This window comes from Mus pahari, chromosome 2 (assembly GCF_900095145.1).
Source record: "Mus pahari chromosome 2, PAHARI_EIJ_v1.1, whole genome shotgun sequence".
In the NCBI taxonomy this organism is placed as follows: domain Eukaryota; kingdom Metazoa; phylum Chordata; class Mammalia; order Rodentia; family Muridae; genus Mus; species Mus pahari.
Genome location: NC_034591.1, coordinates 37,818,190 through 37,832,351, shown reverse-complemented (window position 1 = coordinate 37,832,351; position 14,162 = coordinate 37,818,190).

The window sequence follows — 14,162 nt, the reverse complement described above, 5'->3', positions numbered from 1 at the left end:
TTCCTTCCTTCCTTCCTTCCTTCCTTCCTTTCTTCTTTCTTTCTTTCTTTCTTTCTTTCTTTCTTTCTTTCTTTCTTTCTTTCTTTCTTTCTTTCATTACACATAAGAGCTGGCTTTACTTTGAGCCTTGTATAGTGGCCATCTTGGTATTGGTTAATCAATAAGATGTTATAAGAAGGCAGTCCTAATCCCCTTTACTGCCTTTCTAAAATCTGGATCACTCAGCATCACTGGGGAAAGTTCCTCATGAGTTCATTGTCACAATGCTGAAGTTGAGTCTTCTTGTTTTCAGTGTTATTCTTCAAAGACACAGCATCTTTTTATTTAGGCACATGGTCTTCAACATGTTAGTTTTTTGGTGTGTGTGTGTGTGTGTGTTTGCTGTGATGAACCAGAGCCCATTGTTTTCTTACACACTTACATTTTTTTACACATTGCACATTTACATGTGTAACTATGCTTACTGAGACAGAAATCATCTGAGTGCAGGGACGCATTCCTGGAATGTGTCTAAGTGATCCATAGCATGGCATGCACGTGTCATTATTACCACATAAAACTGTGTGTATGACAAAATTATTTACGTGTATATTCTTCACGCTTAGTCTGAATGAGACGGACTATCAGCAAGTCTGTCAAATTGAGTTTGGAAGCAACTAGTCTACTCTTTGTATGACTTGCTCCTCAAACCTGGCACTCTTGGTGGCCTTATGATTTTGTTTTTATACCAAAAACCCTCTTCCCAGCTGTGACCCTGGATATACATGACCTAGTACCAGCTTCCTGACAAGAGAAATCAATTCATCATGCAAGGATGGTAGATTGATTTATGTTCTGCTCCCCTACCTGTAGTTTTATCTTTTCTAATATGTCTGAATGGAAAGAAAGTACTTACTTCATTTTATTGGGGAAATTCACACCTGGATTGATAAATTTTTTAGCAAGAAGCCATTCCATTTACATTAGATAGCCAACTGTAAGGCAGGTTCAGGACCAATTGTGGGTGATGTTTCAAACAAGTAGGGAAGATGATATTAGAACAAATATACAAAGATTAGGTACTAGGATCTAGTATGGGGGTCTGAGACTTAAAAAGAAGAAAAGAAAAAAATCAGTTATGGGTTTAATATAAATTCCACTCACAGTGAAATAATATATTCTAGGCTCATGCTAAAGCGCTTTATGTATACAACCTCATTTAGTACCTATAATGACTTACTTATTGATGCTAATGGAATCCTCATTATATAGCTGGGAAAGAAAGACAGAAAAGATGGGTGTTTTTTTTTTCACAGTCTTACAATAAGTGAGGAGAGCAGCCAGGCATTAATTGTGGGATAATTAGCATAGAAGAAGAATGTTTTGTATTCTTGGTGGGAAGCTTTCCAAACGCTATAATCCTCCCGGGGGGGGGGGTACTATTACACTTTCATGAACAGAAACACAGCAAAAAAAAAAAAAAAAAAGAATCAGAAATGATTTTTTTTTTTACATTCATCTCAAACTTCAGTTATGTATCATGAGTTAGTCATGTAAATTCCAGACTTAGGAGTGTTTGTTTATTCCATTCTTCTTTCACCTCTGTCAGATTCCAAACTTCCTTTCAAATTTCCAGCTTCTGAATAAACAGGACACCTTCCTCACTGTGGCCCACACCTCTTTCCTGGACTGCTCAGGGACCGTAGCCTTGTGTTCCATCCCCAGTCTAGTTTAGACTTCATTAAAGAAAGACTTCTGTTTAAAGGTGATTTACACATCCGTGTCTCACAGTAAGAAGCATGCACATCCACTAACTAAGGTCCTTTCTCCATAGACAAACCTCTTAGATAATTGCATCTTCTTCCACGAAGTGTTTAGCGTTTAGTGCACATGTTCATTTAAGGTTCGTATGGGGCTCTACTTTATTATCTCACTTTCTTGCATTGCTTCACACCATTTCCTTCTCTTTTCCATAGTTTGTCTTAAAAAAGAAAGAGAAGAGTGTTATTTTATGAGGGAAAAAACATAGTGGAATATTCAATTCACAAACCTACAAAGGAGATATGGATATCTTTACAAAATATATTGGTTTTAATTTTTTTCATATAGCTTACTTCTCCCAGGTCCTTCCTTCCTCTATATGCACAGATATTCATACTTTTTCTAAAATAATAAAAAACACCCAAACTCAACACAAACATAAAAAAATACCAAAACAAATAAAAACAACAAAAACTCCCAGAAAAATCATGGAAAAATATTTTTGTGTTGGCCAACAACAAGTATGGGTTCCCTGGACTGTGGTTGATATAGCCACTGTTATGCCATTGGAGAAAACTGATTTTTTTCCCCTCTCCCCACACCTATTGACTGCAAACAGCTCCTTGGCTAAGAATGGGACTCCGAACCCAACTCCGTTTCTCAGTGCTGTGATCTGTCTGGCTTGAACTTGTACAGGCTTGGTGGACGTTGTCACATGTTCAGTGAGTTCATATATGAATCAGCACCCTGGTGTCTGAAAAATGCTCTTTCTTTGGAGTCATCCACCACATTTGGCTCCTATAATCTTTTCACATCTTCTGCGTAGATCCCTAAATCTGGAGGTGGGGTGGAGGAGTGTTATAAAACCCCAAATCTCTCATTCTGAGCGTTGTTCAATTATGGATCACTGTATGAATTACCGCGTGCTGCAAGAAGCTCCTCTGATAAGAGTTGAACAATGCACTCGTCTATGGGTAGAGCGATACTGTTAGCTGTTTTATGGTTGTGGTCATTTCGCACAGTAGTAGGGGTAGGCTTCCTTCTGGGGCCTAAAACCTGTATTGACTTGGTCACGAGCAGTATCGAGGATAGGTGCCATCTTGTGGAGCAGGCTTTAAATCCAATCAAACGTCATTGGTTGCTCCCATAATGTTTGCGCCCTGGTTGCACATTGCACCTGGTAGGCAGGTCATTACTGTAGGTTACAGGGCTCTTAGCTGGGTGACTGTGATGCTTCCTTTTCTCCTCCAGTAGCTTACACAGTGCCGTTCGGTACCACGGATGCTAGTCCGTAAATGTGAAGTTTCTAGTTGGGCGTCAGCTCAGTTTCTTCATGTTTAATGCCATACATAAGTGATGTCTTTAGCAATGAGGCCTCGCATGTTGGGGGAGTGTATAGGACTCCTTTGGCCAATGACTCAACATGATGTATAAAACCCATTCCTGGTAGCGGGGCAGTTTACTTGGAAGCATAAGTTGCTTAACTGGAGCATTGTCTCCTCTATTGTATGGTAGGTGCACTTAAAATATTCTTTTGTATCTGTATATGTCTTAGGAAGCTTCTGCAGCAGTAGATTTCCATATGGCTTTTGAAAAGGCCTTTAGTGTTTGTCGTCTTTCTGCACATTACCTCCGTTACCCTCCCATTCCATCCCCATCTCCAGTTAATCTTCCAATCCTAGTTTCTCCTTTATGCTCTCTTACTTCACACTGTTTCTTCACTTTTCAAATAATTAGCCTTTTCTTGCCACTCTAAATGTTTCTTTGGTCATATCACCAGCAGCATAGGCTCCATAGTCCTTTATGGAAATGATGAGGTTGGATTGGCTGCCTAAACCTCCTTCAGATCTGAGCAATAAGAAGGGTGCATCTATAAGACCTGTTTCTCTCAACAAAGCCAAGTATGGGTGTACACACACTTTCTTAAATGTGAATGGAAGCATCCAAAAAGACCCAGATAAACACACGTGGTATGTATTCACTTATGAGTGCATATTGGCTGTAGAGCAAAGGGTATTCACGCTACAATCTACAGACCCAGAGAGGATAAGTAACAAGAACTAGCCTTCCAGTCTGCGCCAGTGCTGGGTCACCTGGGGCGCGGAGTCAGCGGACACCCCCAAGGTCCCTAGTGGACTTCCCAAGCGATCTTAGGATCACTGGTGAGTGGAACACAACTTCTGCTCCAATCCAATCACACACAGGACCAGAGACAGCACCAGGGAAGCAGAGAACCGGCCTGACCAGGGGTACAACTCCCTTCCGGTCTCCGCCAGCACAGGGTCACCTAGGGCGCAGAGTCGGCGGACACCCCCACGGTCCCTAAAGGACTGCCCATGTGATTTTAGTAACAAGAACTCAAAGAGGAAACATGAATCTCCCTAGGGAGGGAAAATAGAATAGATGTTGCCCAGGCGGACTGAGGGAGGGTGCGGATTGGAACAGGAGGAAATAGGTGAGGGAGGGGGAGAGAAGGATAGAGTACTGAGAGACAACTGGAATTGGGGTGCATTTTAGGGGCAAGGTAGAAACCTAGTGCAATGGAAACTACTAGGAATCTACAAGGGTGACTCTAGCTAAGACTCCTAGTAATTGTGGATACAGAGCCTGAACCGCTCATCTTCTGTTTCCTGGCTAGGCTTCCAGTGGAGGGACTGGAACACCAACACAGCCACAAAACCTTTGACCTGCAATTTGTCCTGCCTGTAGGGTGTGGTAGGGTGAAGGTGGCACAGGACTTGTGGGAGTGACCAACTAATGAATGGTTCAACTTGAGACCTATGCAGAGGGAGCTCAGACCTGACACTTTTCAGAAGGCCAGGAGCCAGAGGCTGGATAGCCCAAAGACCTAGAATAGAGCTAAACACAACTGGCAAAAAGTCAATTAAATGATTCCTAATGATATTATGCTCTACTTGTAGAGCAAAGACTAGCATAATCATCGTCAGAGAGGCTTCATCCAACAACTGATGGGAGCAGATGCAGAGAACCACAGCCAAACAGTAGGTGGTATTCCGGGAATCCTGTGGAAGAGCATGAGGAAGGACTGTTGGAGCCAGAATGGTCGAGGATGCCACAGAATCAACTAACCTGGTCTGAAGTGTCACTGAAGTGTCAGTCAGGGAGCTGGCATGGATCTGACCTACTACCTCAGCATATACATTATGTTGTGTAGCTTGCTGTTCTTGTGAGACTCCTAGCAGTGCAAATAGGGGCTGTGTATCTTTTTGTCTGATTTTGGGACCCTTTTCCTCCCGCTGGCTTGCCTCATCCATCCTTAATATTAGAGAATATGCCTAGACTTATTGCAAATTGGTATGCTATGTTAGGTTGATATCCTGGGAGGTCTGCTTTTTCTTTTTTTTTTTTAAGAGGAAATAGAGTGGATCTGTAGAAGAAGAGAGGAGGGAGGGGAAACTGTGGTTGGGTCAAGTTGTAATATATGAGAGAATAAAAAGTCTAGAAACATGTTTACCAAGGTAATTTAACATAACTTCACGACATTCATTTTTAAATCTGTTAATAGAAATACAAGCAGGACAAGGATTGTTCTGTGTCCTTGTCCTCAAGTAAATGTTGTAAACGTGCCCTCACCAAAATACCCTTTGCTGTGAAATGTTAATCACAGAGGCTGAGAAAGCCTGAAGGGTAGCCCTAGTGGTTTGGAACCAGGGACCTTGTCTGTCTTCAGGACAAAGACAGGTCAGTGCTTGTGTAAATCTGTCAAGAGACACAGTGTGAGAGTTTTAGAAACATCACGTTTCCTTTGATATTCAGCCCCAAGAAGTTCTGTGAAAGAACTTTCCATCCATGCTCACTTGGGAGAGCAGCTGGACGATTACCCACCCGTGGCAGGAACAGGAAGGGCACCGTTCTGCAACCTTTGCAAAAGGAGTGTGAGAATATTTCTGGAAGATTGGGATTGCCTGGCTTTCCTCAAGCTGGAACCCTGCCGCTCTGCACTGAAGTGCTGTTTTCACCGAGGTGGAGCCTCGTTGTTTATGCAAACTCATTTTTAGTACCTCGGATTTATTTGTATGTAATTATGCACTGAGTGAGCATATTGATACGTGAAACTATAAAAGATTTTGTGAAGCCTGGCAGTGGTAGCACATGCCTTTAATCCCAGCATTTGGGAGGCAGAGGCAGGCGGATTTCTGAGTTCGAGGCCAGCCTGGTTTACCAAGTGAGTTCCAGGACAGCCAGAGCTACACAGAGAAACCCTGTCTCAAAAAACAAACAAACAAACAGATTTTGTGAATCTCACTCTATTGGAAGATTCTGATGAAAAGGAGACTGAAAACAGGAAATAAGATGATCATTTATTACCTCTGTTTAGAAGAGATTTAACTACTTGGAATGCTGAGGGAGGAGGATTTCCAAATTTGAAGCTCAAGAAGACTATAGAGGGAATTCAAGGCCACCGAGCAACTCAGTTAAACTCTGTCTCAAAAGTAAACACACAGACACACACATCATACACTACACACACACACACACACACACACACACATCATACACTACACACACACACACACACACACACACATACATCATACAAACATACATATATACCATATATACACACATACCATACACACACACATAACACACATACATACCACACACAAACATGCAGCACACATACACACACATATACCACACACCTACACCATACACATATACTACACACTTACATCACACACACCATACACATACATCATACATACATAAAACATCATACAAACACATATAACATACACATACAAACACACACACACGCCACGGTACACACACATACACCACACATACAAACACTACACATACAAACACCACACAAACATACAGTATACATACACATACATATAGCACACATCCACACTACACATACACATACAGTACACTCACTCACCACACACACATCATATACACATACCACACACCACAGACACTCATATACACAAACACCTACCACACACACACATACCAAATACATACAACACATCACACATGTACATCACACCCATCTCACACTACACACTATCCACACACTACACACTACGCACCATACACAAGCACATCATATACACTACAAACACCACACACACATACCACGCATGTACATGCACACATTACACACACATACCACATGCCACACATCATAGGCCATACCACACACACATAGATACACGTGTCACACAGAAACAGCACACTCTACATATATACACCACAGGCACACACACACACACACACACACACACACCCTACAATACCATACATGCACACACAGTACACGCACATATCCTCAGCACACACATGCATATATACACTACAGACACAACCACCACCACCATCATCACCACCACCATCACAGCACACACAGAGGGCTGGGCTTGTAGCTGAACAGTAGAGCACTTTCTTACTTAGTATCCACAACACCCTGTTTTCAATTGCTGGTACAGCCAAAAGCCGATTGCTACAAGAAAATACCTTTAGATCAGTGTTTCTCTGTACTCGTGACATTGAACCCTGAAGAAAGTGGCAAGGTTTTGTATGTATGTTTGTTTGGCTTTCTGTTTGTTTTTAGGACTGCGTATTAAGGCAAAAGAGGGAGAGGTAGGAAGGTATGTCAATAAGGAAAATTAAGATACTTAATGTCTATTGGAAATGCCCAAGCTTACCTCCCATTTCTGTGTAATTACAGGACCTTGTCTAGGCCTTTCCAGTTTCCGATGCCTCAGTTTATTGATTTGTAAAATGGGACTGAAGTGAGGGTCTACTCAGCACTTTTTAAGTGACAGTTGAGATAACATATATGTACTGTTAAAGGTGCTTGGCGGGTAAGCACACAGACTCAAATTTACTTCCCAGCACCCACATCAAGTGGCTCATAACCACCTGTAACCCCAGCTCCAGGAAGTCTGGTGCCCTCTTCAGGTCTCTTCTGGAAACTTCATCCACACATGCACACAAACCCACAAATGCAGACACACATAATAAGGAATAAAATAAATATTTTAGAAGTGTTCATTATACATTAGGCACTATGCAAGTGCAAGCTAATATTAGCAATAGACTGAAGTATTTAAAGTGACAAGGAGGATGCATTTAACAAATTTTTTTTGTTTATTTTTTATTTGTGGCGGCATGGGTGTACCACGAAGCATGTGTGGAGGCCAAAAGACAACTCATAGAACTTGAGTTTCTTCTTCCAACGTGGATCAAACTTGGGTAGTCAAAGTTGGCAGCAAGATCCTTTACCCCCTGAGCCATCTCACCAGCCCAAGGAGGGGGATTTTGACCATGATTATTGTCTTTGATAGGTATAAAGGGATCTAAAAATATTAACAATAAGGCAGATAAAGATAAAGACTGAGCCGGGCATGGTGGCCCACGCCTTTAATCCCAGCACTCGGGAGTCAGAGGCAGACGGATTACTGAGTTTGAGGCCAGCCTGGTCTATAGAGTGAGTTCCAGGACAGCCAGGACTACACAAAGAAACCCTGTCTCAAAAAACCTAAAAAAAAAAAAAAAAAAAAAAAGAAAGAAAAAAAAAAAAGATAAGGACTGAGTATCAAAGAATAGCTGAGGCTTTGGGGAATAGGCACGTTTTTAAATAGAACTCATATTACTCCCAGAGGGCCAGTGCACAACATTCCAGAACATATTTTGACATATTTGGCCAGAAGGATGGTTTGTGGCTTTTGGTATTGGTAGGGGAGGGGACATGATTACAATGTGGCAGAAGCCGCAGACTAAATTGCTAACTGCTATAATGTTTTGAAAAAGTATGTTTCATGGAAGAGAGATACTATAACTTTCGTTAACTTCCTCACCTCTCAGAGTCTCACTGTAGCAACCCACACAATGGTTGTGCTCCTACAAGAATCCCCCAGATGACTGAGTTAAGAGCCTTGTCAACTGGGTTAGATGTGGTGGAGATGGTGGCCCAATGCTCTGATCTGAGCACTGCACTAGTCGCTCCTTAGCATCCTTCAACCCTCAGGGCACATGGTTTCATGCACAAATGAGAGGTGCAGTCTAAATGCCTGACAATGTGTTTGGATGTGAAGCTCATAGTATCATCTGTTATAGTCACATCAGTACCATCGTTCAGCCTGATTAAAACTTATACATACTAGTTGCCTTGAGTGGAGCATTGTGATGTCAGGACCAACGTGGATCAATAAGCTCTGGTGCATTGCTCTTTACTTTCTTTCAAAACTTTTTTATCTTTTAAAGATTTATTTATTGTATGCATGTAAACTGTAGCTGTCTTCAGAAACACCAGAAGAGGGTATCGGATCCTATCACAGAGGGTTGTCCGCCACCATGTGGTTGCTGGGAATTGAACCCAGGACCTCTGGAAGAGCAGCCAGTGCTCTTAACCTCTGAACCATCTCTCTAGACCTCTTTTTAAAATTCTTTAGGCTCAATGTTCAGGGAACATCACAGATAAGAGGGTGGAAGGATTAGAGGAGCCAGAGTGTGGGAAGAATGCCACAACAAGGTCCTTCTGGATGTAACAGGACTGCTGTGTACATGGACTCACAGCAGCTGTGTTCGCTTGCAGAAGACCTGCACAAGACCAAGCCAGTCAACATTCCCACATGGATGGACAAGGGCTCAAGAGACCCTAGCCCTAGCTGAGAAACCATTGGCAGTTGTCTACTAAGCAAGAATGGGTTAGTTTTCCTCAGGAGTATGGCTACAAGTTGGTTGACCATGCTCTCATAGACAGTCCTACCCCATGTAGGTAATACTAATTCAACCCAGGGGGTTATGAAAATAACAAAAGAAAACAAAACAAAACAAAAAGAAGATATGGAATTGGTAGGAGAAAGAGGAGAAGGGGGTGTAGGACAAGGTGAGGGGAAATGAGAGTTGCATATGATCAAAATTCATTGTATCCATGTATAAAATTATCAACAAATAAATTAAAAATATATTTGTAATTAAATTACACACAAACACACACACACACACACACACACACACACACACACACCCTTAAGATATAAATTGGGTATTTCTAATATAGTGAATCAGTTCAACAAATTTCAGTTCTAGTAGGTGATTTTAGTATTCATTTCATTGTCTCCAATACACCTTCATGTCCTTGTCCCTCTTGGTGCCTCTTCTCAGTGCTCCAGGCTCTTGTGTTTCATGGCAGTCCTTTGGGATCAACCCTCTTTGACATTTTGGTGCTCATCACAGCAAGTCTGAACTTGTTAGCATTGCTCGCTTGGTCCCGCGTGGCTCATGTGGTCCTGCGTGACTCGCGTGCTTCCAGTGCTGTCCTTGATTTTTCCTATAGGCCAGGACACCCTGAGTCAGTCACCTTGGACGTTCTGAATCCATGCAATACCTTGCTAGTACACGGGCCACATGCCTTCTTTGCAATGCTTCTTCCTCTCTGATCCCTGTTTCCTTGCCGTATCTATCGCATGGTTTATCGTCTTGCTGCAGCATGCCCCACAGCACCATCTCGTAGCTTTGCTTCCTTTTATTATCCTTCAGAGTCAGACCCGAACTTTACTGCGCTTGCTTAGTTATAGATCCAAGGTGGCCACTCCAGTTGAGATGTCATGTAGATCAAGACTGCCTTTTCTGCTTTCTAGTATAATCCACGAGTTTAGAAAAAAAGAAAAAAGAAAAAAGAAAGGTGTATCTTGCTATATCTTGTTTTATTTTAAATATGTCTTAAATTTACTCTTTGAGAATTTTATATGTGTGATGAACATTTTCTCTCCCAACCCTCCCTAGATCTCCTCATTAAATCTCCTCAAAACCATGTATAATTTTTTTTCACACACTGGGTCTACTTAGAGCTGTCTGTACGATCAGGGGCATAGCGACCATACACTGCAGCATGGGTAACCTACTAGTGGCCACCACTTGGAAGAAAATTAATTCTTCTTCCCCTGGCTGCCATCAACTATGAGCAGCTCAGGCCTCATGAGACTATAGCACATGCTGGATCCTTTTACATAAGAGGGATTTAATCATTGCAAAATGACCGAATATTCCAAAGGTTCTGTGTTCAGCCATGGATCCAGCATCAGTCCATGCTTGATTAAGAGTCCATCTGGCTGTGAAGCTTGTGTTGAGATCTGCAAATACACTATTCTATATGATTGTACAGTGTAGTGATAAGTAACTGAATGGTGAACTTTTTGGTCAAGAATGGACAATGTGCAAGGCACTGTTTTAAACATTTTCTTCATATTAATACATTGTTGTTAATTTATTGTTAACACTTGCTCCTAACAATGTGAAAGAAACACTATTTTCTATATTTTATAGATGACAAAAGCAAGCGTGAGAACCTAAGTGACTCCCTGAGGTTGAAGTTGCAGACGCAGGGTGGTGTGGCATGAAAGCCAGCCCTGGCAGTGAGACTCCAGAGCCCTTCTCTTAACCCCCACTAGCTGCTCCTCTGTGATGTTTTCTGCTCCTGCCACAGCTTCCTGTTGGGATATGTCTTAGTTACTGTTTTATTGCTTTGATGAAACACCATGAGCAACTCATAAAATTAAAAAAATATATCCAATTAGGAGCTGCTTATAGTTTCAGAGAATGAGTCAGTTATCATGTCTAGGACACCTGGCAGTAGGCAGGTGTACAGGCATGGTGGTGGATAACTAGCTGAGGGTTTATATCTCATCTTCAAGTTGGGGAGAGAGAGAGAGAGAGAGAGAGAGAGAGAGAGAGAGAGAGAGAGAGAGAGAGAGATGCAGACTCCCAAAATGAAGAAGTACAACCCTTATCCACACACTTCTAACTTAGGTATTTTCTAATTCCCCAGATTTCTGTGAATCCCTTGTCTAAATCACAGGAAGCTGCACTTGTCCCCCAAGAAGTAACCCCATTGGATCATTCTGACTTGATTCAAAATGTCTCTTAACTGTAAAAGTAGGGGTCATGGCTCTTTGCTCTCATCTATAGACTTTTCCCTTTACAGCAAATTCCCCTTCCCTACCATCTTGCAATGAAGTAGGGGGAAATTCAGCGAGGACAACATAATAGCCACATAAAGTACTGTTCTGGGCCATTATCCCACCATTAGTGGGATAATGAGCATCCATCAGAATGCTCATCAAGTGTTTCTGGTCTCTGCAGTGAGACTGAGTGAGAACATGGCTTCTCTCTGAGTCAGAAGCAACTAGGGTCAAGAACTCAGATCTGGATGGCGACCTGTAGTTTGTTATCCCATCAGAAGAGATGAGCTGGCCCTTTGAGGAGGCTGGCCAGAGAATTCAATAGAAGACAAGATGATCAGTGGTAAAGTTAATGGAAGAAACGTTACCATCCTTGGTCCAGCTCTTAATGACACGGGTGCAATGCAAGGCCTGACACTAAGACCAGTGACAGCCAGAGGCAATTATGTCTGTCACACTCAGTTTTTCATTGCCTTGTCCTTCACTTCATGCTTCAGGACTACATTCCTCACTTGGGCTTGGCAGAGAGAAGCACCAAAGGACCACACCCTAGATGTCTGACACTTGGGACTAACAAACAAGAGGCTGAAGGCTTCATACTCACAGACTTGGGAAATAATTTCTCTTCTAATAGAAGACCACCTCATTTAGACCTCTTGCAGTTGATTTGATGGCTACATCTTTATGAAGTGACAGATAAACACTGGCCAGCTTTAGGTTCCCAGTTCCTTCGGAAATATGGCATTTCACACAACGAAGCTTTGGTGAGAAGGGCTTTTCTTTACACATCCACGGAATGTGTTCACCCCTGTGACAGAGAACCTGGAGCTATGAAATGGAAGTGCTCCAAGTCTCCTGATTAGAAAACTCACACAGCGAAGTTCAGCTTGGAAAATTGAAGAAAAACAAGCCAGGTCTGCTTATAAAATGATTAGTAAGGGGAAAGAATGCATCCCTCAGTAACTGGATAATGATTAAGTCGATTCGGAAGATGTACCTAACGATGTTTCACTGTACTGCTCATAATGAATTCTTTTCATGATGTGAAAAAGATGCAAGTCCTTTTCATCTCTTGTGCATACTTAAAATAAGAATATTCGTGACAATCCTGCCATGCCTGGATGAATTCAGCATTAGGACTTATGATCCCATAGCTCATTCTTCAATGGAACTTTCAAAAATTGACTTCAATGTACTGCAACTTCTCTTTTCTGAAAGGCATTTTTTTTCAGATTTGTGTGTCAACTAGAGAGCTCTGGAGTAATTCACTGAGGTTTCTAATGAAAATATCTAATCTAAAGGCCAAGTAAGGACCATAACTCAAAAGAATACGATTTCTTCTTTTAAAAACTGGAAACTTCTACAGTTAATACTAAATAGGGAAATAGGAAAAACTGGAAGTGTGTCATATTCAACTACATAAAAGGCAGAAGCGTTATCTCAGAAGAAAAGAAGGAAATGTCAAATATTTTAGTCCTGAATTACCGCGATCTTCAATAGCAATATTGGAAGAAGATCAAATCACAGCTCCCCTATCAGGAAATTTCTATAAACAGGAAAAATTAATAGCACACAAGCAACAACTTTTGGCAATAGCAGTTCTTACTTTGATATACCTCAAAGGTCAATAGGGCCAAAATAAACACCAGCTTGTCCTCAGAGCACCCCAATTACTACAAATGAAGTGAAACTACTTCTGTCACATTTGGGGTTCTCTCAGGAAAAATACTCAGTTATTTTATTTTGAAACAATAAAAGAAAATACCCATTTGTCATTGTGCTGGTCAGGTAACAACTCATAAAATATTTCTTAGATACCAGGCACAGCACTCTGAGTTTACAATGATAACGGCCATTAGTTTTAAAATGAGAGAGGCTTGTAAACAATTACAGGAGGTATCATGCAGAGTATTAGGGTACCATAAAGTGTGGCAAAAAGTTAATCAAGGATAAGAAGCTCCTTCCAGAGGCTTTGCATATGTGGCTGTGCGATGGGTGACATTTGAGCTTGTTCTTGAAGCATGCACAGGGCTTAGAGAGGTGTGGAGGCATAGGGCAGGGCCCTCAGTAATACCCATTCATTATGAGCATGGGAAGATGGGACCATCCATTCGAATCAGCTCTGAGGTCAGTGTATAGCACGGCAGAAAACATGTTGACAAAACAAGATTGACAGCCCATTGGCAATCAACAAATATTTTGTAGTATGGCCCAACCAGGATTCAGAGAATCATGGCTGAACGTGGGGGCACAAGTGAAATTGCACATTGGATCTAAGGTAATAAGGTGTACTGTCCTTTTAGTAGATAGGGTATTTTGATGCCCAAGTAGTAAACAATAATAAAATAATTAAATTTTATTAATAAAACATTAAATAATTATGCCTTTACAAACTGTTTTCTCATTGCAAATTTTAAATTTATTTATTATTATTTTCTTTATTTACCTTTCAAATGCTATACCAAAAGTTCCCTATACCCC